We start from the raw sequence: 23,858 nt of genomic DNA, 5'->3' as shown, positions 1-23,858 counted from the left end.
TGCCACAATCCACTCTTATTTCTGAGGGGGTCTCAGAAATTTTCCTCTCAGAAATTAAACTTGTTTAATACCCTCAATTAAACCAGTTGAGGGTATTGTTTAATAACTAACCCAGGGCAGCAGACATGAACTTTGACCTCAGAAATCAGAACCAAGGTACCTGAGTTCTCTGGCCAGGTGATTATATTAATCTTATGGATGTCTGAAGCTTGTAACTAATTTCTCTTCTCTGTGTTGTCTGCTGGGATGCTCAGAGTCTCATATGAAGCTGCAACTCTAGGAAGTGTTCATTTTTATGTTACTTTTGATTAGTGCTCTTTCCCTTGGGTTGATCTTTATATCCTTATATCTGTCGCTCTTTCTTGTGGATTACATCTTTCTTTAAAATTCTCTGAAAGTATATTTTATTTTAGATCATGTAATAAAGTGTATTTTAACCATGTAACAGTGTATAATACAATATATGTATATACATGATATAAATATATAAATACAAATATATATGGCTTTCCTGATGGTTCAGTCATAAAGAATTCACCTGCCAATGCAGAAGATGTGTGTTCGACCCCTGCACCAGGAAGATTCCCTGGAGACAGAAATGGTGACTCCAGTATTCTTGCCTGGAAAATTCCAGAGACAGAGGAGTCTGGCAGACTGTGGTCCACAGAGTCACAAAGAATTGGACACAACATAGTGACTGAACAACAAGATATGTCGTATATATGCTACATATATAGTCTTACCACTGAATTAGAACAAATATAAATATTTTGTAGTATACATCAGTTCAGTCGCTCAGTCGTGTCTGACTCTCTGCGACCCCATGAACTGCAGCATGCCAGGCCTCCCTGTCCATCACCAACTCCCAGAGTTTACCCAAACCCACGTCCATTGAGTCAGTGATGCCATCCAACCACTTAATCCTCTGTCATCCCCTTCTCCTCCTGCCTCCAATCTTTCCCAGCATCAGGGTCTTTTCAAATGAGTCAGCTCTTCGCATCAGGTGGCCAAAGTATTGGAGTTTCAGCTTCAACATCAGTCCCTCCAATGAACACCCAGGACTGATCTCCTTTAGAATGGACTGGTTGGATCTCCTTGCAGTCCAAGGGACTCTCAAGAGTCTTCTCCAACACCACAGTTCAAAAGCATCAATTCTTTGGTGTTCAGCTTTCTTTATAATCCAACTCTCACATCCATACATGACTACTGGAAAAACAATAGCCTTGATTAGACAGACCTTTGTTGGCAAAGTAATGTTTCTGCTTTTTAATATGCTGTCTAGGTTGGTCATAACTTTCCTTCCAAGGAGCAAGCGTCTTTTAATTTCATGGCTGCAGTCACCATCCGCAGTGATTTTGGAGCCCAGAAAAATAAAGTCAGCCACTGTACATCAGATATATTTTTATAAATAAAATGTTAAATGAAACAGTTAAATAATTTTCTCCATTGCTTGCATTCCTCACTTCCCTAGACTTGATGTTTCCCTTCTATTTGAATGTTTATTCTTTTACTTCATGATCATATCTGGGCTGGTCTCCCGTGCTTTAAAATTTTATATTTTATCACACTCAGGCCAGCAGTGTATATAATTCATGTTTTCCCAAGCTCTAACAATACTTATTATCAACAGCTTATATTTTGTCCTTCAAATGAAATTATGATTCTAATGGTTATTTAATTTGCATGTTAGAGATTGCTAATATCTTTTAGTAAAGCTTATTTTTCTGTCAATTTCCACATTTATATCCAAATAGCATATTTTTCTAGTCAGTTATTTTTTCTTATTGATAATAACCAAATTAAGAAAAATAAGTTACCCTTTGTCATTTGAAAATACTTTCTTCCAATCTATGACTTATATATTAATTTTTTTAGAGTAATCTCATTTTTATAATTTTCACTACAATGCTATATAAATTATTTTTATTTCTAATTCATATTTCTTGTGAATGATGGAAAAAAGTCTTTCACTCTTGGCATGTTTTAATAATGTTCCTGTATTTTTTAGGAAGATCCCCTGGAGAAGGGAAGGGCTACCCACTCCAGTATTCCGACCTGGAGGATTCCATGGACTGTATAGTCCATGGGCTCACAGAGAGTCTGACGCTACTGAGTGACTTTCACTTTCACTTATTTTATTCTAAATTCTTAAGGTTTGGCTTGATACCTGAGTCTTTAGATATGGGTTTGTTTGTATATGGTGTGATTTAGAGACTAATGGCTTTATGCTTCACGTGGATAGCTGGTTTTTATGTCAGCTCCCCTAAGAGTCCATCTCTGCGTCTTTACTCCACTGGTTCATAACATCACTGTCATATAACAAGTTTCTGCGTGTAGAGGACAGTTTCTGAGATTGCTTCCTTTTTACTGGCCTACTTATTGATCTGTGCTCTAGCAGCATTCTGCTTTTAATTATTAAAATTTTATAATGTCTTATAATTTTATAATGGTATCAGATAGGGCAGGGCCCCTCACTGTTCTCACTTAAATATCTTAGCTGCTCTTCTCTCTTTACTCTTCTGGGTGAATTTTAAGATAACTTTCTCCCATTTTAGGAAACATTTTGCTGTGATTGGTATAGTGATTACATAAAATTTACAGATTGGTTCCCTGGTGGCTCAGAGGTTAAAGTGTCTGCCTAGAATGCAGGAGACCCGGGTTCGATCCCTGGGTTGGGAAGATCCCCTGGAGAAGGAAATGGCAACCCACTCTAGTACTCTTGTCTGGAGAATCCCAGGGAGGGAGGAGCCTGGTAGGCTACAGTCCATGGGGTCGCAAAGAGTTGGACATGACTGAGCGACTTCACTTTTTTGCAAAACTCACAAAACTCAGACTTCCCATCCTTGAAATAATAGGTCTCTTTCTTTGTCTTCTTTTATGTCTTTGAATAGAGCTTTAGAAGCTTTATCCATACACCTATCATACCCTGTTTATTATATTTAACTTCCAGTAGCATCCCCACTTTCTATTATTATTGCAAATTGTATCTTTTCATTTTTATTGTATATCTTAATTTTTGCTTTCCTGTGTATAGATATTCTGGTTTTTCATTGAATCCCAAAATATGAGTAATTATTTTTTTTTTTACCTATGGATTTTTCTGTGTAAAAAAAATCATATTCTATACCATTAACAGTCACTTTGAAAATCTGTATACTATCTTATCTTTGTTTTGTCTTCTCCTTTTGCACAGACAGTCATTTTTGTTCATGACTTTAAGGGGAAGAATACTAAAACCCTTCCATTATGCGTTATGTTTCTGTAGTGTTCCGTAGATACGGCACCCCACTCCAGGACTATTGCCTGGAAAATCCCATAGACAGAGGGGCCTGGTAGGCTACAGTCTATGGGGTCGCAAAGAGTCGGACACGACTGAGCGACTTCACTTGCACTTTCATAGATAATCACATAGCAAAGTTTTCTTTTTCTTTTTTTGAAGTTTCTGAGTCCTGTCCAACTCTTTGTGACCCTGTGAACTATAGCCTGCCAGGCTTCTCTGTCTATGGAATTCTCCAGGCAGTTCTACTGGAGTGGGTATCCTTTCCCTTCTCCAGGGGATCTTCCCAACCCAGGGATCAAACCCAGGTCTCCTGCACTGCGGGTGGATTCTTTACCAGCTGAGCCACCAGGGAAATGCTGCAATGGGGTTGGTAAGCTTTTAATAAGGAAATTTCTCTTCTAGCTTTAGCATATTAATTTAAAAAATTATGATTTTGGGTTACATGTTACTAAATAGCCTTTCTGTATCAAGTGAGATGGTTGTATTTTCCCTTTTAACCTGATTGTGTGGTGTCTCTACATACATATACGTTCTACATATACATGTATATTAGTATTAGTAAACCATCCTTACATTTTCTAATACCTTAGACAAGTTTCAGTACCAACATTATCCTAGCTTTATAAAATATGAGTTTAAACAGCCTTTCCTCTTATTCTGTCATGCTGTTAAACATACTCAAATGTGTAATTACTGTGTGAAATTCTAACATTTGTTAGAATTTATGCTTAAAACTGGGCTTCCCTGGTGGCTCGATGGTAAAGAATCTGCCTGCAATGCAGGAGACCTGGCTTTGATTCCTGGGTTGGGAAGATCCCCTGGATGAGGGTGTGGCAACCCACTCCAGTATTCTTGCCTGGAGAATCCCCATGGACAGAGGAACCTGGTGGACTATAGTCATGGGTGGCAGAATTGGGCAAGACTGAACGACTAAATACATATGCTTAAAACTGTTACTATCTGGGCCTGATATTTGTGTCCATCTTTATGTTAGATGGTAAATTCTGTCTACTGATTCAGATATTTATATGCCTATTTCAGTCATTTATTTATTCTTAAATAACTTGTGGTTTTGTTTTTTGTTTTTTTTTTAATTTTTATTTTATTTTTAAACTTTACAATATTGTATTAGTTTTGCCAAATATCAAAATGAATCCACCACAGGTATACCCGTGTTCCCCATCCTGAACCCTCCTCCCTCCTCCCTCCCCTCCCCTCCCTCTGGGTCGTCCCAGTGCACCAGCCCCAAGCATCCAGTACCGTGCATCGAACCTGGACTGGCGACTCGTTTCATACATGATATTATACATGTTTCAATGCTATTCTCGCAAATCTCCCCACCCTCTCCCTCTCCCACAGAGTCCATAAGACTTGTGGTTTTGGAGACAACTTAGAATCATTGATTTTTATCTGTGTTGTACCATTATGGACATAATGTTTTGTGTTATAAATAAATATGTGTGTATATGTATGTATGTAATATGTACGACTTGGTATAGATATCTGACATCTCTCAGTTCAGTTCAGTCACTCAGTAGTGTCTGACTCTTTGCGACTCCATGGACTGCAGCATGCCAGGCCTCCCTATCCATCACCAACTCCTGGAGCTTGCTCAAACTCATGTCCATCAGGTCAGTGATGCCATCCAACCATCTCATCCTCTGTCGTCCCCTTCTCCTCCTGCCCCCAATCTTTCCCAGCATCAGGGTCTTTTCCAATGAGTCAGTTCTTCATATCAGGTGACCAAAGTATTGGAGCTTCAGCATCAGTCCTTGCAATGAATATTCAAGACTAATTTCCTTTAGGATGGATTGGTTGGATCTCCTTGCAGTCCAAGGGACTCTCAAGAGTCTTCTCCCACAGCACAGTTCAAAAACATCAATTCTTCGGTGCTCACATTTCTTTATAGTCCAACTTTCACATCCATACATGACTACTGGAAAAACCATAGCTTTGACTAGACTGACCTTTGTTGGCAAAGTAATGTCTCTGCCTTTTAACATGCTCTCTAGGTTGGTCATAGCTTTTCTTCCAAGGAAGAAGCATCTTTTAATTTCATGGCTGCCATTACCATCTGCAGTGATTTTGGAGCCCAAAAAAATAAAGTCTGTCACTGTTTCCATTGTTTTCCCATCTATTTCCCATGAAGTGATGGGACCAGATCTTAGTTTTCTGAATGTTGAGTTTCAAGCCAACTTTTATACTTTCCTCTTTCACTTTCATCAAGAGGCTCTTTAGTTCTTCTTTGTCTTCTGTCATAAGGGTGGTGTCATCTGTGTATCTAAAGTTACTGATATTTCTCTCGGCAATCTTGATTCCAACTTGTGCTTCATCTAGCCCGGCATTTCACATGATGTACTCTGCATTTAAGTTAAATAAGCTGTGTGACAATATGTAGCCTTGACATATTCCTTTCCCACTTTGGAAACGGCCTTTTTTCCACGTCCAGTTCGAACTGTTGCTTCTTGACCTGCATACAGATTTCTCAGGAGGCAGGTCAGGTGGTCTGATATTCCCATCTCTTTAAGAATTTTCCATAGTTTGTTGTAATCCGCACAGTCAAAGGCTTTGGCATAGTGAATAAAGCAGTACCTATAATTATGCCCTCATTTTAATTCGAGATGTGGGATTATTTGGGCATCTTCTCTCAATCATTTTTGTGTTATATCTGTTGTATTAATATTTTTTAATTTGGCCACAGTTTGTTGAAACTTGATGTTATTTCTTATTAATTTATGTTATCTAAATTTTATTCTTTGCATATCCTTTTTTAAATTTATTGAACTATAGTTGATTTACAATATTGTGTTAACTTCTGTACAGCAAAGTGATTCAGTTATACATATATGTTCATTCTTTGTCATATTCTTTTCCATTATGTTTTATTACAAGATATTGACTATGGTTCCCTATGCTATCCACTAGGATCTTTTTGTTTCTTCATTCTGTATATAATAGGTTACATCTGCTAATCCCAAACTCCCAATCCATCCCTCCCCCACCCATCCTCTCGTGGCAACTTCAAGTACGTTCTATATCCTTTATTATTACTCTAGTATTCTCTTTTAAACAATTGAATCAAAAGCCTAGGTCATTAATTTTCAATCTTTTTCTCTTACTGATGTTTGCATTAAATAGTTAACTTTCTTCTAAGTATTGTTTTAATCTCTAGATGTCAGGATTTGCTCTGTAATGCACATGTTGCTCTTTAGTCCTAAATATTTTACAGATTTCTTTGTTTTTGAATGCTTTTTGTTTAAATTTTTTTGTTTTTGTTTAAATTTCTGAACATATGTTTTTAAAAAGCTTTTTTATATGACTCTAATTTTAATATACTTTGTCAGAAAATATGATGTGGATACTATCCTTAATTCTCTGCTGAGATTTGCTTTGTACCCTAGGCCATGGCTACTTTTATCAATGATTCCTGTGTGTTTGAGAAACATCATACATCTCCTAATTATCAGACAAAATAGTCATGTATAATCATTAATCTTGCCTGTTAAATTTTATTGACCAAAATTTCTACGTCCCAATATTCATCTGCCATATATATATATATATATTTTTTTTTTTTCCCTTTTTTCGGTTCTTCTTTCTGAGACAGAAGTCCTAAAATCTTCCCAATCAAAATCTAGACTGGTAGACTAGTTAATTCTCTTATTTCTGACAATTTGTGTTCTTTTATGTTGGAGGACTGCATTGCTAAGTGAATAAAGTTTAAGACTGTTAATTTTTTGTAGGGAGTTGATTTTTTTATCATTAAATCACTAATATCTGTATTGCTGATGGTCCTTTTTTTTCTTTCTTTTAGATAGTATTTCTCTAGGGTGCATTCTTCCATCCCTTATCTTACAAATGAAAGGGCCAGGACTCAGAACACAAGTAGGCTATTGAGCTCAGAGGGTATCAGGAATGATATCTGGGGTTATCTGATAACTAATAGATGCTTAGTTAAGTCTGATTTCAGTTGATCTGGTCCATGGTAAGGTGGCCAGAGTGAGGTGAGCAAAGATGTCTGATGTGAGCTCCAGGAAAGCCAGCACTTATCCCTGCTTTGTCCTCTGCTTCATTCCAAACACCTGGAACACCGCCTGGCACTCAGCAGGTGCTTGAAAAATGTGCATTGAATGAATCAGTTGTTGAACGGGATCATCTCAGCGGGTCACTTTGAGATGCCTTTTTTCCCATCTGTGAAGGGCTTGGGTGGGCTTGCTGCCTACCCTGCCATCTATAAGCTACAGCACTATGGACAAATCAGGACCCCTCAGTGTGGCCACTGCAGAAATGGGCACAGTAGGGCTTCTCCCTGCATTGCTTGAGCTTGTGAGGACCGGATGAGGTAGTGCAGTTAGATTAATAACCCTTACTAACTTTTGAAGGAGAATTCCTGTATAGCCTGTAAATGGCACAAATCTTAAGTATATCCTTGATACGTTTTCCTAGTATATGCCTATAGTCCTGTCACCAGCGTCCAGGTGAAGATTCAGACTGGGCTCTCTCAACTCTGGCCACTAGCTATATGTGGCCGTTTAAATTAATTATAATTGATTAAACTCAAACGTCCAGGTCCTTGGTTGCATAGACCACATTTCAGATCCTTAGTAATCACGTGTATCTTTGCTTTTAATGGTGCCTACTGCCTTGAACAGTACAGAATGTGAACAACTTTATCATCACAGGAAGTACTTGTGGGCAGCTGTAAGATGGGCTCTCAAAAGTACCCAATATTCTGACTTTTACCATCAGTTGGTTTTTCCTGTTCTTTATATGTACGGGATCCTACACGGGTGCACTCTTGTGTCTGGCTTCTTTTTATTCAACATATCATGTGCAAGATGCATCCATGTTACTACTGGTACCAATAATTTATTCTCTTATATTGCGGTGCAATATTTGGTTACATGAATTTACCAAAATGTATGTATCCAATCTCCCAAACACTCATCTTTATGATCTTTCACTCTAAGCCAGGTACAGTGCTAAACATGTACCCGGATTAACTTGCCTTACCCTAATGTCAGTTCTTGGAAATAATTCCTGTTTTACAGGTGGACGAATTCATGCGCAGAGAGGTTGAACAGCCTTTCTCTAGGCCACAGTTAGGCCCGGAACCTGAGGAGGCAGCTTTGCTCTAGCCTTTACTCTTAGTACAGGACAGTTACCCTCTTCTTGTACTCTGGTGAACATCACATCCCTGTGAGCATTTCAGTCGGGTGTGCTAAAACAACTGTTCCTATTCTACGTTTCCTTTTTCTTTCTGTGCTCTTATTTATTTATTTTGGCTTTACTGGGTTTGAATTCCTTCGAAGGTCCTAATGTCATCAGAGATTACTCCAAAGTTAGTGGTCTTGGATGTTGCTGAGAGCACATATCCTTTTAGCGTCCGGGGCCCGAGCATGCTGTGGCCAGTGGAGACAGTGTGGTCACGAACACCTCTGAGTCACATTCAGATCCACGCTCCCTGCTCTGTGGAACCAGCAGCAGAGACACAGCCAGGCTCCTGTCTCTCTGTAAATGTGGAATCTATCATGTCCATGCCCCGTGTGCTCGATCACTCAGTCATGCCCAACTCTTTATGGCCCCATGGACTGTAGTCCGCCAGGCTCCTCTGTCCAAGGAATTTTCCAGGCAAGAATACTGGAGTGGGTTGGCATTTCCTACTCCAGAGCATCTTCTCAACCCACGATAGAATCTGTATCTCCTGCATTGGCAGGTAGATTCTTTACTAGAGCCACCTTCCTGGGAAGCCCACAGTCTACTCTGGGCACTGGTTAAACATCACATAGTCAGGTGTGATTGCTTAAATCATTGTGGGGGAAAGCCAGAATTATTTTACAAAGTCAAATCACTCTACTCCCTCCCTCCTTCTGAAGGACCAAAGTGGGAGGTGCTCAGAGGTCAAGGGTGCTCCCCTGCTGTTCCCTTGCGTGCCCACCTGGCTACTTCATGACCCCTTCAGGTCTCTGTCCAGACTTTACTTTCTCCATAAGACTCTTCAGGCCTCCTGGTTTAAAATAGCACCCCCTTTCCCAGCAAGCCCTGTTCTTCCCTGCCTTATCTTTCTCATCAATGTTTAGCACCATCTAACATAGCCTATATTTGACTGATTGATGTCTTTATTGCCATCTTTCCCCATGAGAAGGTTCAGGAAGGTAGGGGTTTATGTGCCTTTTTTGAATTCCAAGTGCCTGCACCAGCATTAGCATGTAGCAGGTGCTCATGTTAATCATGTTAATGAATCAGTATTCATTAACCAGTATTCATTAATACTGAATAGCAATTGCTCAATCAGTACATTAATGGACAAACTCCGAGGCTGATGGAAGCTGAGGTTAGGTATGGAGGGTGTCCTGACTGGGATTGTATCAGGCATACTGTAGTTGGAGTGCGTAGAAGGTGAGGGCAACCTGTAATCCATGCAGAGGAAAGGAGGATGAAAAGCATTGTTTATTTAGCATCTACTGTGTGCTAAATGGGCTTCCCTTGTGGCGCAGCAGTAAAGAATCCACCTGCCAATGCTGGAGACATGGGTTCATTCCCTGGGTCAGAAAGATTCCCTGGAGAAGGGAATCGCAACCCACTCCAGTATTTTTGCCTGAAAAATCCCATGGACAGAGGAGCCCAGAGGGCTACCTTCCACGGGGTCACAAAGAGTCGTACACAACTTAGCAACTTAACAGCAACAACAAAGTGAAAGAAAGAAAGTGAAGTCGCTCAGTCGTGTCCGACTCTTTGTGACCCCATGGACTGTAGCCCACCAGGCTCCTCCGTCCGTGGGATTTTCCAGACATGAATACTGGAGTGGGTTGCCATTTCCTTCTCCAGGGGATCTTCCCGACCCAGGGATCGAACCCAGGTCTCCTGCATTGTAGGCAGACGCTTTACCGTCAGCTACCATGGAAGCTCAGCAGATGTGCTAAATAGCACTCATTATTAGTATTTCCCATTTAATGAATGTTTACAGTTTGTCTATCGGCTCTTATGACTTTTCATATTTATTCCTAGCCAGTGCCCTTTGCCAGAGAGGTTTTATCACACCTGTGTCACAGATGGAATGACCACAATACACCCAAAATCACAGATTCAGAATGCGTTGGAGCAGGAATTTGAGACTCACATGGCCTGGTCCCAAAGATGTTCGTCTTCCAGACCATGCTGCCTCCTAAGATGATGGGCTCCTGTTCCCCATTCCCAGCAAGCTTCATGCAGAGATGCTCGGCTTCCTTGTCTTGTAGTTTGATGTTTACGTACCTCCTCCCTCCTTGGGCTGGGAGCTCCCTCCCTTCACCGGAAGGTGTGTTAGAAACTGTCTGATTCATTTTTGACATGCCTGTCCCCCCACCAGGGCCGGCGCGGCCCCACACAACATGTAGCAGGCGTCCTCAGATTGTTTGTTAAAATATGCTCTGCCAAGGGCTGGCTCCCCGAGAAAGCACGTGCTCGCGATGCCAGGCCCTTCTTTTTGGTGGCTGCCTCCTGCGGCTTCATCCTGTCAATGTTTGGGGGAGCATCCTGGGCTGCTTTTTTCTGGTCTCTGTTTTAATAATTAATACCTTCTGCTTGGAAGTGAAGTTCATCCAAGAACAATCACAAGCAAATGAAAGCTAAGCTGTGAAATTGTGCTGGAGAGAGAAAACAGGGAGTCACTATAAATAAGCCCCAAGCCCACGTGCCTATTTTTTTTTTTTGATGCTCACACACAACTATAAATGTTTGATGAAGCATTTTACTTATTTATAAATCCTGTCACAGCAAACACAGGCATTTGGACCTAATTCCCCTCCCCGCAGTAAATAGCTACTTTTGGAAGACAGACCCCCTGGGGAGAAAATGAATGAGATTTTTTTTTTTTTTCCTTCTTCTTCCTTCTTTTCCCCCTGAGGCAGAAGGGATTTAGCTATGCTCTAATTCCCCCATTAGCCGCCTCTATTTATAATCACTACCATTTATTGAACACATATTCTGTGCCAGGAAATCTATGTGGTGATTTCCCATGGTATTACCTTAATTCTCCCAGCTCTTAGAATAGGCATTATTATCCCCATTTCACAGTTGAGGGAATTGAGGCTCCAAGAGGCTATGTATCGTCCAAGATCACACCAGCAATTAATTGACAGAGGCAGAACTCAGAAGCATGCTTGCTATTCTTGAAACACTTTTCTAAACTGCAGCTTAGGCTCAATTTATTGAGTCAGGGTCAGCATTTAAAAATACGGAAAAGCAAACTATGATGAAATAAGAGAAGGGTAGAGTAAAAGAGAAGGAAAAAAGTATAGTATATCATATTAGTATTGCTTCATGCAGCTTATGTCCAGTTAGGTAATTTAAAATGCATGTTTTACTATGGCTTCCAGTCTGACAAGTTAGAAAGAAGCTGCTGTGGTGGCCGAATGCTTGCTTTGCCCCTGGAGGGACTAGCCTGAGGTTTTTGGATGGACTTTATGGCTCATGTGCCCAGAAACCATGGGGTGAAGGTGGCTGGGTGTAGGGGGGTGTTATAGAACAGTGTCTTCCACTAAACATTTTCCTAAGGAAAGGGCTCTAACTTACAATACATTAAATTTTCCAGGATATTGAGTCCCCACCTCCACATATCAGCTGATAATTCCCATATGAAGGACTGTAACCACAGGCTGTCACACTATGCATTTTCTTGTGGAAATGAAGATATTGATAAAGCAGCTTTTATCTCTATTAATTAAACATGCACAAGTTGTAAAGTGGTTGCACACTCATCTTTTCTTCTCCATCATCCTCAGAGCTCCTCCCACTATCATCTTAGCTCCTCCCACCATCGTCTTAGCCCCTCCCATGATCCCCTTAGGTATTCCCTGCAAGTCTGAATATGAGGCTGAAGGTTTGCACCAACAAGGACCTACTGTATATATAGCACAGGGAACTATACTCACTATTTTGTAATAACTTACAAGGGAAAAGAACCTGAAAAACTACATACACACACACACACACACACACACACACACACACACAGACGCACACACACATACGTGAAGCTGAATCACTTTGCTGTACATCTGAAACTGAACATTGTAAATCAACCCTACTTCAATAAAATAAAATTAAAAAAAACTCCAAGTTATAATAACTCCCAGTTATTCTGGGAATGTGATACATGGCATGGTGACTGTAGTTAACAATACCTAATTGTATATTTGAAAGTTGCTAGATCGTGTAAGTTCTTAAACCAACAAAAAAATATAACTCTGTGAGGTGATGGGTGTTTATTAGACTTACTGTGGTGATCATTTTGCAACATATATCAGAGCATTATGTTGTACACCTTAAACTTATGTAGTATATCTGTTGCTGTTCAGTCACCCAGTCATGTCTAACTTTTTGTGACCCCATGGACTGAAGCACACCAGGCTTCCCTGTCCTTCACCATCTCCCAAAGTTTGCTCAAATTCATGTCCGTTGAGTTGGTGATGCCCTCTAACCATCTTATTCTCTTGCCATCTCCTTTTCCTCTTTCCTTTAATCTTTCCCAGCATCAGGATCTTTTCTAATGAGCTTGCTCTTTGCCTCAGGTGGTCCAAGTATTGGTGCGTCAACATCAGTCCTTCCAATGAATATTCAGGGTTGATTTCCTTCAGATCTGACTGGTTTGATCCCCTTGAAGTCCAAGGGATTCTTAAGAGTATATCTCAATAAAACTGGAAAAATATATAAAAGAGCAAAGTTATTCTTAAAAAAAAAAAAGTAGGTTTGTAACCCTTATTTTAGAGGTGAGGAAATTGAGTCTCAAAGAAGCAGACTTGGTTAGTGGTTAGTGGATTTGGTTAATGGTCCTTTAACCAAGGACACACTGCCCACTGCCCTGTGGGCCTTTCTGCTCAAAGTTATTTAGCTAATATTTCTAAAATGTAGATAAACCCTTACTGCTCTCAGACCTAAACTCCATTGTTTTTAGGATAAGGCCATGTCAAATGCCAGATCTAATATTCTATCCTCAGGAAAATGTTTACTGACCTCCCAGATCACATCAGGTTTCTCTGTTGCTCACACAACCTCCTATACAGGAACTGCCACTCACGAAATGACTTGAGTTGACATTTAGCTCCCTTTTTGAAATATAACTCCCATGAGAATAGGGTCGCTGTCTTCTTTGTTCAGAGCCTAGTATATAATGGATGATTAATATTTACTAAATAAATGATTTAGTTTTGTTTTTCTGACTCATAGTCTGTTTGGTCCACCACATGCAGGTTCAAGAGAGACAATAATTTAGTGTTTCTGCTAAATTTTCAACCTCTCAAAAAATCTTCCCTTGATATTATGTTCAGCATTTACTATAATTTGCTTTGGGCAATTGGTCCTTTCCTTAGAGTGATGTTGTATTTGGGGAAGGTGGTTAAAACAAAGGAAGGAAAGCAGAGTAGTTTTAGGGAAATTATTTAAGTCACTAACATATTAAAATATGTAATTGCTAAAAAGTGTTTTTTTTTCTAATTTTATTTTATTTTTATACTTTACATAATTGTATTAGTTTTGCCAAATATCAAAATGAATCCACCACAGGTATACATGTGTTCCCCATCCCGAACCCTCCTCCCTCCCCATACCATCCCTCTGGGCCGTCCCAGTGCACCAGTCCCAAGCATCCAGCATCGTGCATCGAACCTGGACTGGCAACTCGTTTCCTACATGATATTTTACATGTTTCAATGCCATTCTCCCAAATCTTCCCACCCTCTCCCTCTCCCACAGAGTCCATAAGACTGTTCTATTATGATTTAATTATAACTGACTCAGAACTATATGGATTTCATTTCTCAAACTCACAAGAGTTTAGCAGTAAAGGAAAGATGTTTTCAGGAAAAAATAATGTGATCAGAATGAGGTAGATAGACTAACAGACGTGGAGAAAGATATAGATAGCATAGTGCACTTGTCATGAAATTTGGGGGTTTCTCCGAGTCCAACAGATAGTATTTTTCTCTGCCAATCCTGCCTCTCAAAATCTACTGGTATGTTTTGATTTAGTGTGGTTTTACCTTTTTTAGATTATCTTTCTATCTTTTTAAAAAAGTATTTTTATTTTTCTGTTTTAAAATTTTACATAAGTTTTAAATTTTACTTTCCATTTACAGTATTACCGAATGTTGGCTGTGTTCCCTGCGTTGTACAATACATCCTTGAGCCTGTCTTACACCAGTGGTTTGGTTCTTCACTCCCCCAGCCCTGTGATGCCCCTCCCTCTCCCCACCGGTAACCACTGGTTTGTTCTGTGTATCTGAGTCTGCTGCTTTGTATGTTTTACTCATTCACTCGCTTGTTGTACTGTTTAGATCCCACATATAAGTGATATCATGCAGTACTGGTCTTTCTCTGACTTATTTCACTTAGCCTAATGCCCTCAAAGTCATCCATGTTGCTGCAGATGGCAATTTTTCATTATTTTTGTAGCTGAGTAGTATCCACGTGTGTGTGCATGCATAGTGTGTGTGGTTGTGTGTGTGTGTGTGTGTATCACAGCTTCTTTATCCATTCTTCTGTTGATGGACACTTACACTGCTTCTGTATCTTGGCAACTGTAAATAATACTGCTAATTAACATTGGGATTCATGTATCTTTTCAATAGGCTATCTTTCTAAATTAAAAAATAAAACCCTAAAACAAATGTCTACTATGTGAACCAGGATTGGAAGTTTGAATAGAAATTTCTCGTGTGTGTCCTTTTATTTTTCCATCAATCTCCTGTAGCAGGAAGAATGGATGTTTTCAACATCATTTGCCTTTGATGAAACTGAGGCTGAGAGAGAAGGAGTCAAACAGTATTATGTGCCCGGTACTGGCTTGGGCTTTTAGACATGGGCTCTCTTGTTTGATTCTACAGGAGTTTGCAGTTTGTGGAGAAGATATTGAAAAATAAGGATATATTGTAAGAGGCGAATTAGCTGGCTCTGTGGGCTGTTTGGGGCTTCCCTGGTGGCTCGGTGGTAAAGAATTTACCTGCTAATGCAAGAGATGCAAGTTTGATCCCTGGGTTGGGACGATCCCCTGAAAAAGGAAATGGCAGCCCACTCCAGTATTCTTGCCTAGGACATCCCATGGACAGAGGGCCTGGGGGACTGTAGTTCATGGGGTCACAAATGAATGGAGCACAACTCAGCAGCTGAACAACAATGCACTGTTTTATGGGGGCTGTTCAGAGTGTCAGCAGAGGGGGTCTAAACAGCAGAGAGCTGATTGAAGAACTGAAAGACGAGTAACACTTAGCCAGGAGAAAACCAGGCATGGGAAGATGCTGTGCAAAATGTGATTTGGCCAGATGTGGATCACAAAGGAACATATAGCAGCAAATGGTGAGGAGGCTGTTGTGGATCAGGTTATAAAGGGCTTTCCTGGCAAAGCAGTACAAGCACTTGACTTTGTTCTAAGGGCTGTGGGGGAACTACTAAAGGTTTTTAAACTGGTGAATCAAAGATCCTATTTGCATCTTGGCAGATTGAATGGACTGCAAAGGGGGGGATGGATCAGAGAGAGTGAGATTAGGGGGAATGAGAGATGGTGGAAACTACAAGAAGATTTCAGGGCAAGAGGAACAGCCCAAGATGCCCTGGGCTCCTCCTCGTGACTTGACCCTTCAGACTCCATATCTGCATCTCCATCTCCCTCTTTTCCAGTCCACTGTTACTAAAGGAACATGCACTAAAGCTGTAGGTATTGTGCATTCGATATTATTATCAGGACTGTTATTTATTGTATTAAGACCTAATGCCTGTGCATTGGGTAACCAGTTACCTAAGTTAACAACTATTTCTTATAAGGGTTATAAGTGCTAAAGAGATAATTTTTACTTTGTCATCGTGGTCAAAAGATTTAGAAACCTCAGATAAGCAGTGCTTCAAGTACCAATGTTCCTATGATAATAGCTTTTTGAAAAAAAACAACAACTGGTTTCTTATTTTGTGTTAGGCATCATACTGAAGCTTTTATAACCATTTTCCTATTTTCTTCATCTTCCAACCAGTTTTATAGGGGAGGTAGTACTATCCCATCCTGATAGACATGGAGAGTAGAGTTCAAGAAGTGTGAAGTGACTTCCTCAGCAAATAACCAGCTGACTGTGTGGAGAAAAGGGGCAGCATTTTGCCCCTGGAATTTCAACTAACTATGATGAGCTAAGGTCTTAAGGAGAATATTGAGGGAACAGGTGTGGCCCTGGTTCTTAGAAACCCACAACTTCATGGCACAAATAGTTCATTCCCAGGAGTAACTAACTGTCGAACATTCCTGCTGTGCAGGGCTGTGTTCCGTGAGAGAGGGGCAGGAAATTACCAGCTGAGAGGTAAGGAAATCTCTTCTTTAGGACAGCCATGCAGAGCTCTTCTGGGGCACTTGGAAAGGAGCCCTGCCAACCCCTCTTGCTGGCACAGTAGCTATCCCGCCTCCCTGAGCTTCTATCTGCTCATCTGTGAATCAAGGGTAATAACACCTCCTTATCAGAGGTTGAAGTCAAGGGTTGAGTGTTGTTATCTTTCAGTCACTCAGTCATGTGCAACTCTTTGTGACCCCATGGACTGCAGCACACCAGGCTTCCCTGTCCTTTACCATCTCCTGGAGTTTAGTCAAACTCATGTCCATTAAGTCAGTGATGCCATCCAACCGTCTCATCCTCTGTCATCCCCTTCTCCTGCCCTCAATCTTTCCCATCATCAGGGTCTTTTCCAGTGAGTCAGCTCTTTGCATCAGGTGGCTAATGCATTGCAGTTTCAGCTTCAGCATCAGTCTTTCTAAGGAACATTCAGGACTGATTTCCTTTAGGATTGCCTGGTTTGATCTCCTTGCAATCCAAGGGACTCTCAAGAGTCTTCTCCAACACCACAGTTCAAAAGCATCAGCTCTTTGGTGTTCAGCCTTCTTTATGGTCCAACTCTCACATCCATATATGACTACTGGAAAGACCATAGCTTTGACTAGACAGACCTTTGTCAACAAAGTAATGTCTCTGCTTTTTAATATGCTGTCTAGGTTTGTCATAGCTTTTCTTCCAAGAAGCAAATGTTTTTTAATTTCATGGCTGCAATCACTGTCCACAGTGATTTTGGAGCCCAAGAAAATAAAGTCTGTCACTGTTTCCATTGTTTCCCCATCTATTTGCCATGAAGTGATGGGACCAGATGCTGTGATCTGTTTTCTGAATGTTGAGTTTTAAGCCAGCCTTTTGACTCTCCTCTTTCACCTTCATCAAGAGGCTGTTTAGTCCCTCTTTGCTTTTTGTCTTGGGCTTCTTTTGTGGCTCAGCTGGTAAAGAATCCCCGCCTGCGATGTGGGAGACCTGGGTTGGGACGTTCTCCTGGAGAAGGGAACAGCTACCCACTCCAGTATTCTGGCCTGGAGAATTCCGTGGACTGTATAGTTCAGAGTCGGATACGGCTGAATGACTTTCACTTTCACTGTTGCTTTCTGCCATCAGAGTAGTGTCATCTGCATATCTGAGGTTATTGATATTTCTCCCAGCAATCTTGATTCCAGCTTATGCTTCATCCAGCCTGACATTTTACATGATTTATTTCTGACATTCGCATGATGACATTTCTGCATACAAGTCAAATAAGCAGGGTAAACAAGATACAGCCTTGATATATTCCTTTCCCAATTTTGATCCAGTGCCTTGTTCCACATCCGTTTCTAATTGTTGTTTCTTGACCTGCATACAGGTTTCTCAGGAGGCAGGTAAGGTGGTCTAATATTCTCATCTCTTTAAGAATTTTCCACAGTTTGTTGTGATCCACATAGTCAAAGGCTTTAGTGTAGTCAGTAAAGCAGATGTTTTTGGGAATTGTCTTGCTTTTTCTGTGGTCCAGCGGATGTTGACAATTTGATTTCTGGTTTCTCTGGTTTTTCTAAATCTAGCTTGTAAATCTGAAAGTTCTCTGTTCATGTACTGTTGAAGCTTAACTTGAAGGATTTTGAGCATTACCTTGCTAGCATGTGAAATGAGTGCAATTGTGTGGTAGTTTGAACATTCTTTGGCATTGCCCTTCTTTGGGATTGGAATGAAAACTGACCTTTTCCAATCCTTTGGTCACTGCTGAGTTTTCCAAATTTGCTGACATATTGACAGCATCATCTTTTAGGATTTGAAATAGCTCAACTGGAATTCCATCACTTCCACTAGCTTTGTTCATACTGATGCTTCCTAAGGCCCACTTGACTTCACATTCCAGGTTGACTGGCTGTAGGTGAGTGATTACACCATCGTGGTTATCTGGGTCATTAAGATCTTTTTGTACAGTTCTTCTGTGTATTCTTGCCACCTCTTCTTAATATCTTCTGCTTCTGTTAGGTTCATACCATTTCTGTCCTTTATTGTGCCCATCTTTGCATGAAATGTTCCCTTGGTATCTCTAATTTTCTTGATGAGATCTCTAGTCGTTCCCATTCTATTCTTTTCCTCTATTTCTTTGCATTGTTCTCTCAGGAAGGCTTTCTTATCTCTCCTTGCTATTCTGTGGAACTCTGCATTCAGGTGGTATATCTTTCCTTTTCGCCTTTGTCTTTCACATCTCTTCTTTTCTCAGCTATGTGTAAGGCCTCCCCAGACAGCCGTTTTCCCTTTTTGCGTTTCTTTTTCTTGGGGATGATTTTGATCACCACCTCCTGCACAGTGTTACGAACCTCCATCCATGGTTCATCAGGCACTCTGTCTACCAGACTGATACATGTTTATGTATCAGTGTTGAGTGGTAATGGGCCCAAATCATTTAAGACATGTGGTAGGTATTCAGCAAACACGTACGCACTCTGAGTGAGTGCAAATGCAAATGGCAGGACAGATGTGGGAGCATAGGGCAGCAGAAAGAAGGCACTTGGAGGAGGCGGCCAGCATCTCCCCGAGCTATTGCATGGCCACCATGCAGGCAGTGGGACTTATGAAGCATAGTGGTTGTCCACGTGGGCTCTGAACTCAGACTGTATGTTCTAGTAGTTCCTCTATCTCATGCTGGCCCTGTGACCTTGGGGGAGCTTGTGAGACCTTCCTGAGCCTCAGTTTCTTCATCTGTAAAATGCCTATACTAAGAAGTTATTTAACTCATAGGATTATCATGGGATGTAAAAGACAAACCACGTATATGCCGAGTTCAGTGTCAATATAGGGGAGGCAATGAGTCAACCTTGGCCATCACCATCTGTCCTTCTAAGAATAAGAAGCCCAGTGGGGCCAAAGGGAAGATCCCAGCAGAATTGGCACAAGAGGCCTGAGGCATGCACCAGGACAGTTCTATCAAAGCCTGACACCGGATGACAAAGTAGCTTCCCAAGCTTGAAGGAACCTCCCCTCCTTGGGCTCAGCCCCCTGCTTCATAAATATGTTTCATTCAAACCCAGTCATGAATGACTCACTTCAGGACCCACTGGTTACCTAGCAGAGTTGGGGGCAGGGGTCTAGGGAGACCTGGAGGCTTAAGATCTGTTTTAACTTGATGATTATTGATCCTTCCCAAATTTCACACAACATTAGGCTGAGGTTTCTGTCACACATTTATTAATGCCAGAATGAAAGCTTCCTCCAGGCTTCTCTTTACTTTTCACTGATACCCAGTGACAGTCTCACTGGGTGATGCTGTGGAGTGTGAATCCTTGAAAACTATCAGTTACACAGGACTAGAAGGTTCTTCAGCCAACTGGATGCAGGACAAAGAGCATCAAGAGGAGGATGGCCACTTGCCATCCCATCCTGACCCTGTCTCAGGTGTCGTCCCCATTCTCTGGGACCCAGTTCAGCCATCTATAAAAGATATTTTGAAGGTTTTATGTACTTCCAAATGGTAATACTTCTAATATACTGATTTTAAAACCTAACCAAGTGATATGTTAGTTGGAAATGTATTTCAAGATAGAACTACATATATTAAACCAGTTATTTTGAAACCAGTGCTTTGAAACTCAGCAGGTAAATCTCTGTTAATTAATTCACCCATTCATTCACTTAACTGATGTACACCAAATGCCTACTCTACCAGGCACTTTGCGCTGGAGAAAGATTGGACAATAGTGGTAAATAATACAGACGTAGTAGTAAATGATACAAACATGGTCTTTGCCAATAATGGAGCTCATTTCCAACTGGGAGAGACAACAGTTATCAGTTCAGTTCAGTCGCTCAGTCATGTCTAACTCTTTGCAACCCCATGAACTGCAGCACGCCAGGCCTCCCTGTCCATCACCAACTCCCAGAGTTTACCCAAACCCATGCCCATTGAGTCAGTGATACCATATAACCATCTCGTCTTCTGTTGTCCCCTTCTCCTCCTGCCCTCAATCTTTCCCAGCATCAGGGTCTTTTCCAATGAGTCAGTTCTTTGCATCAGATGGCCAAAGTATTGGAGTTTCAGCTTCAACATCAGTCCTTCCAGTGAACACCCAGGACTGCTCTCCTTTAGGATGGACTGGCTGGATCTCCTTGCAGTCCAAAGGACACTCAAGAGTCTTCTCCAACACCACAGTTCAAAAGCATCAATTCTTCAGCGCTCAGCTTTCTTTATAATCCAACTTTCACATCCATACATGACTACTGGAAAAACCATAGCCTTGACTAGATGGACCTTTGTTGACAAAGTAATGTCACTGCTTTTTAATATGCTGTCTAGGTTGGTCATAACTTTCCTTTCAATCATTGCAAGTACAAGCAGTGTTATAAGAACTAGGACTCTATATGATAAAATGAGAGAACACAGAAAAAATACCTAGTCCAGTGGAAGAAAGACTTAACGGTTAACCTATGTTTGAGTTAAAGGAAAAATACATTATTTACAACCATAAATTGCATATATTGATTGCCTCCTTGTATGGAGAATGATTCATGAGTTGGGAAGTGCAAACTCAAGTCAAATTCTTCCACTTCCCTGCTAAGTAATTTTTATCTGAATATGTTGTGATGATTTTATTAAAAACAAAAAGGAAGTCCTAGTTAGAGTGGAAAAAGCTGTATTAAGTATAAGGAAAATAGTATTACAGAGTTGTAATGTCATGTGCTGCCCGGCAGTGCCCCCATAGGATACAGTCACAAAGCATCTTTAGTTTTGTCTTCTAACCCCTTTGTACTTGTTGAATAATATTACGGTATTAGTTTCTTCTCTGCCCCTGTAGAAATATACAGTGGCTTTTCTGGTGACCATTAGGTAATTAAAGGCCAACACTAACTTAATGTAACAATAACCAGCTCTTCAGTCTCCACTAAGAGGAGAGTCTATAGTTCCCCCGATTAGGGCTGGAGTTATCTTGGCAGCCGAAGACGGTCAGCGACGCTTGCTTGCTTTCTCTCTCTCACTTGCCTCCTCTCCAGCGTTTATCTGTTTTTTTCCAGCCTCTCTGGGGCTGGAGTGTGCATGAGGAGGTGGGAAACATAGAAAGGTCAGGGAAGGTCTGGCTTGATTGGCATCGTCATGACATGACCTAGCTTCAGTGACCCAGGTGGAGTTAGAGCTAGCTCGCTGCGTGAGCGCATGCTCATGGTCTTCTCAGACCAGCTCCCATTCCTAAGCATCCTCCTCTGCAGCCCTTCATGTGGGTGGCGGCATCCCTGTTTCCCGTGTTGGCTCACTTTTTCCATCACTCTCACGATTCCTCCAACGTCCTTCTGGTGCAATGCCTTCACCCTTCCAGGCAGCCCTGTTCTTCAGATCTTCAGACAAGCTTGATGGCTGACACTTACATGGCACTTACAGTGTGCTGTCTTACCCACTTTTACAGTGTGTATTATCACATGATTGTCGTCCCTGTTTTACAGGTAAAGAAACTAAGCCTTAGAAATCTTAAGGAAGATGTCCAGGATCTCGTAGCTGGAAAGTGGAGGGGCCATGATTTGAGCTCACACAGCCTGTCTTAGAGTCCTTCTTTGAACAGCTATTTTGTTCTTCATCCTCATGCTGGTTTTCTTTGGCTCGTCATCCTGGGCCACGGAGAAACTGCAATTCGCAAAGACGTGTGCACCCCAGTGTTCATAGCAGCACTGTTTATAATAGCTAGGATATGGAAGGGACCCAAGTGTCCATAGGAGACGAATGGATAAAGAAGGTGTGATGCACACACACCACGGTGGAACATTACTCTAAAAAGGAATGAAATAATGCCATTTGTAGCAAACACGGATGGACCTAGAGATTATCATACTAAGTGATGCAAGTCAGACAAAGACAAATACTATGTGGTATCAGTTGAATGTGAAATCTAAAAAACTGCCACTAGTGAACTTATGAAACATAAAAAGATGAACAGACACGGAAAGCAAACTTATGGTCACCAAAGGGTGGGGGAGGGATGAATAGGAGTTTGGAATGAACAGACACATGGTACTGTATATAAAATAGACAACAAGCACTTATTGTATACCAGAGGGAACTGTATTCAAATCTTGTCATAACCTATAATAGAGAATCTGAAAAAGAATATATGTAAATACAAATTTACATATGAATATGTTATATATCGGAGAAGGCAATGGCACCCCACTCCAGTACTCTTGCCTGGAAAATCCCATGGATGGAGGAGCCTGGTGGGCTGCAGTCCATGGGGTCGCTGAGGGTCGGACACGACTGAGCGACTTCACTTCCACTTTTCACTTTCATGCATTGGAGAAAGAAATGGCAACCCACTCTAGTGTTCTTGCCTGGAGAATCCCAGGGACCGGGGAGCCTGGTGGACTGCCGTCTATGGGGTCGCACAGAGTCGGACACGACTGAAGCGACTTAGCAGCAGCAGCATGTTATATATAGTTCAGTTTAGTTCATTAAATATATATAATTTTATATTTGCATATATATAAATATAACACACATACATGTAACTAAATCACTTTGCTGTACACTTGAAACTAAGACAGTATTGTAAATCAAATATACTTCAATTTTTAAAAAATGTAAAAAAAGTCATTTGTCATTCCCCTGATGGAACTGAGGAGTTAAATGGTTCGCTCACTGGTATCTAGCGACCCACATGAGCTACTGGAGTGATCTATCTTAAACTCATTTTGATGTCTGATATGTGTCACTTTGGAGTCTCAACTAGATTTTCAGTTTCTCATCCAGCTGCAGAGTTAAATTATGCACTGTCTTTGAACCTCTTGTTTTCTCACCTGTAGCATAGTGATGATAACTCTTCTGTATATTATACATGGTTACTGTAGAGATCAACTCATGAATCTGGAATTGCTTAGATAAATCAAAAATTTCTAAAAGCAGTGTGAACATTGTTTGGACAGCTGCAACTCTTCCCTCTGCCCTTATCTCTCTCTGGAGATTTGCTTGGTTTATTTTCCTTTTCTGGGACTTTCCTCTACCATCTCTCCATATATGAATCTAATGTGGTCTGCGGGTGTCAGTTCTGAAGTGTCTTGTTCCATGAACATTTCTTCAGCTTTTAACTCCCAGTCCTTTGCTGTACCTGTTGAAAGTTTAATTCTGCCTACGTTTACAACAGTTGTTTTATATACTTTTCCCAGGAAAAACTTTAAGAAAATGCTCATCATCTTGACTATCACCATCCTCATTTTCAACCTGATAGCTACCTACTTTTTGCCAGACACTTTAAGAGATTATATTGGGGACT

General features: G+C 40.9%; 1 protein-coding gene and 1 non-coding gene across 13 annotated transcripts in view; both read left to right on the top strand.

The window, feature by feature from the left end:
• Nucleotides 1–23,858, top strand: part of ASTN2 (astrotactin 2) — a 1,042,634-nt gene that overhangs the window by 255,489 nt on the left and 763,287 nt on the right. The gene's annotated exons all lie outside the window — the stretch shown is intronic.
• On the top strand, nt 2,608–2,679 carry TRNAS-AGA (transfer RNA serine (anticodon AGA)). The gene has a single exon. It is a non-coding gene; the product is annotated as a tRNA-Ser (tRNA).

This window comes from Bos grunniens, chromosome 8, assembly GCF_055505025.1.
Source record: "Bos grunniens cultivar Pamir isolate PY7600 chromosome 8, Bosgru_T2T1.0, whole genome shotgun sequence".
Lineage (NCBI taxonomy): Eukaryota > Metazoa > Chordata > Mammalia > Artiodactyla > Bovidae > Bos > Bos grunniens.
The sequence above is the reverse complement of the archived record's forward strand: the minus strand, read 5'-3'. Positions and strand labels throughout refer to the sequence as shown.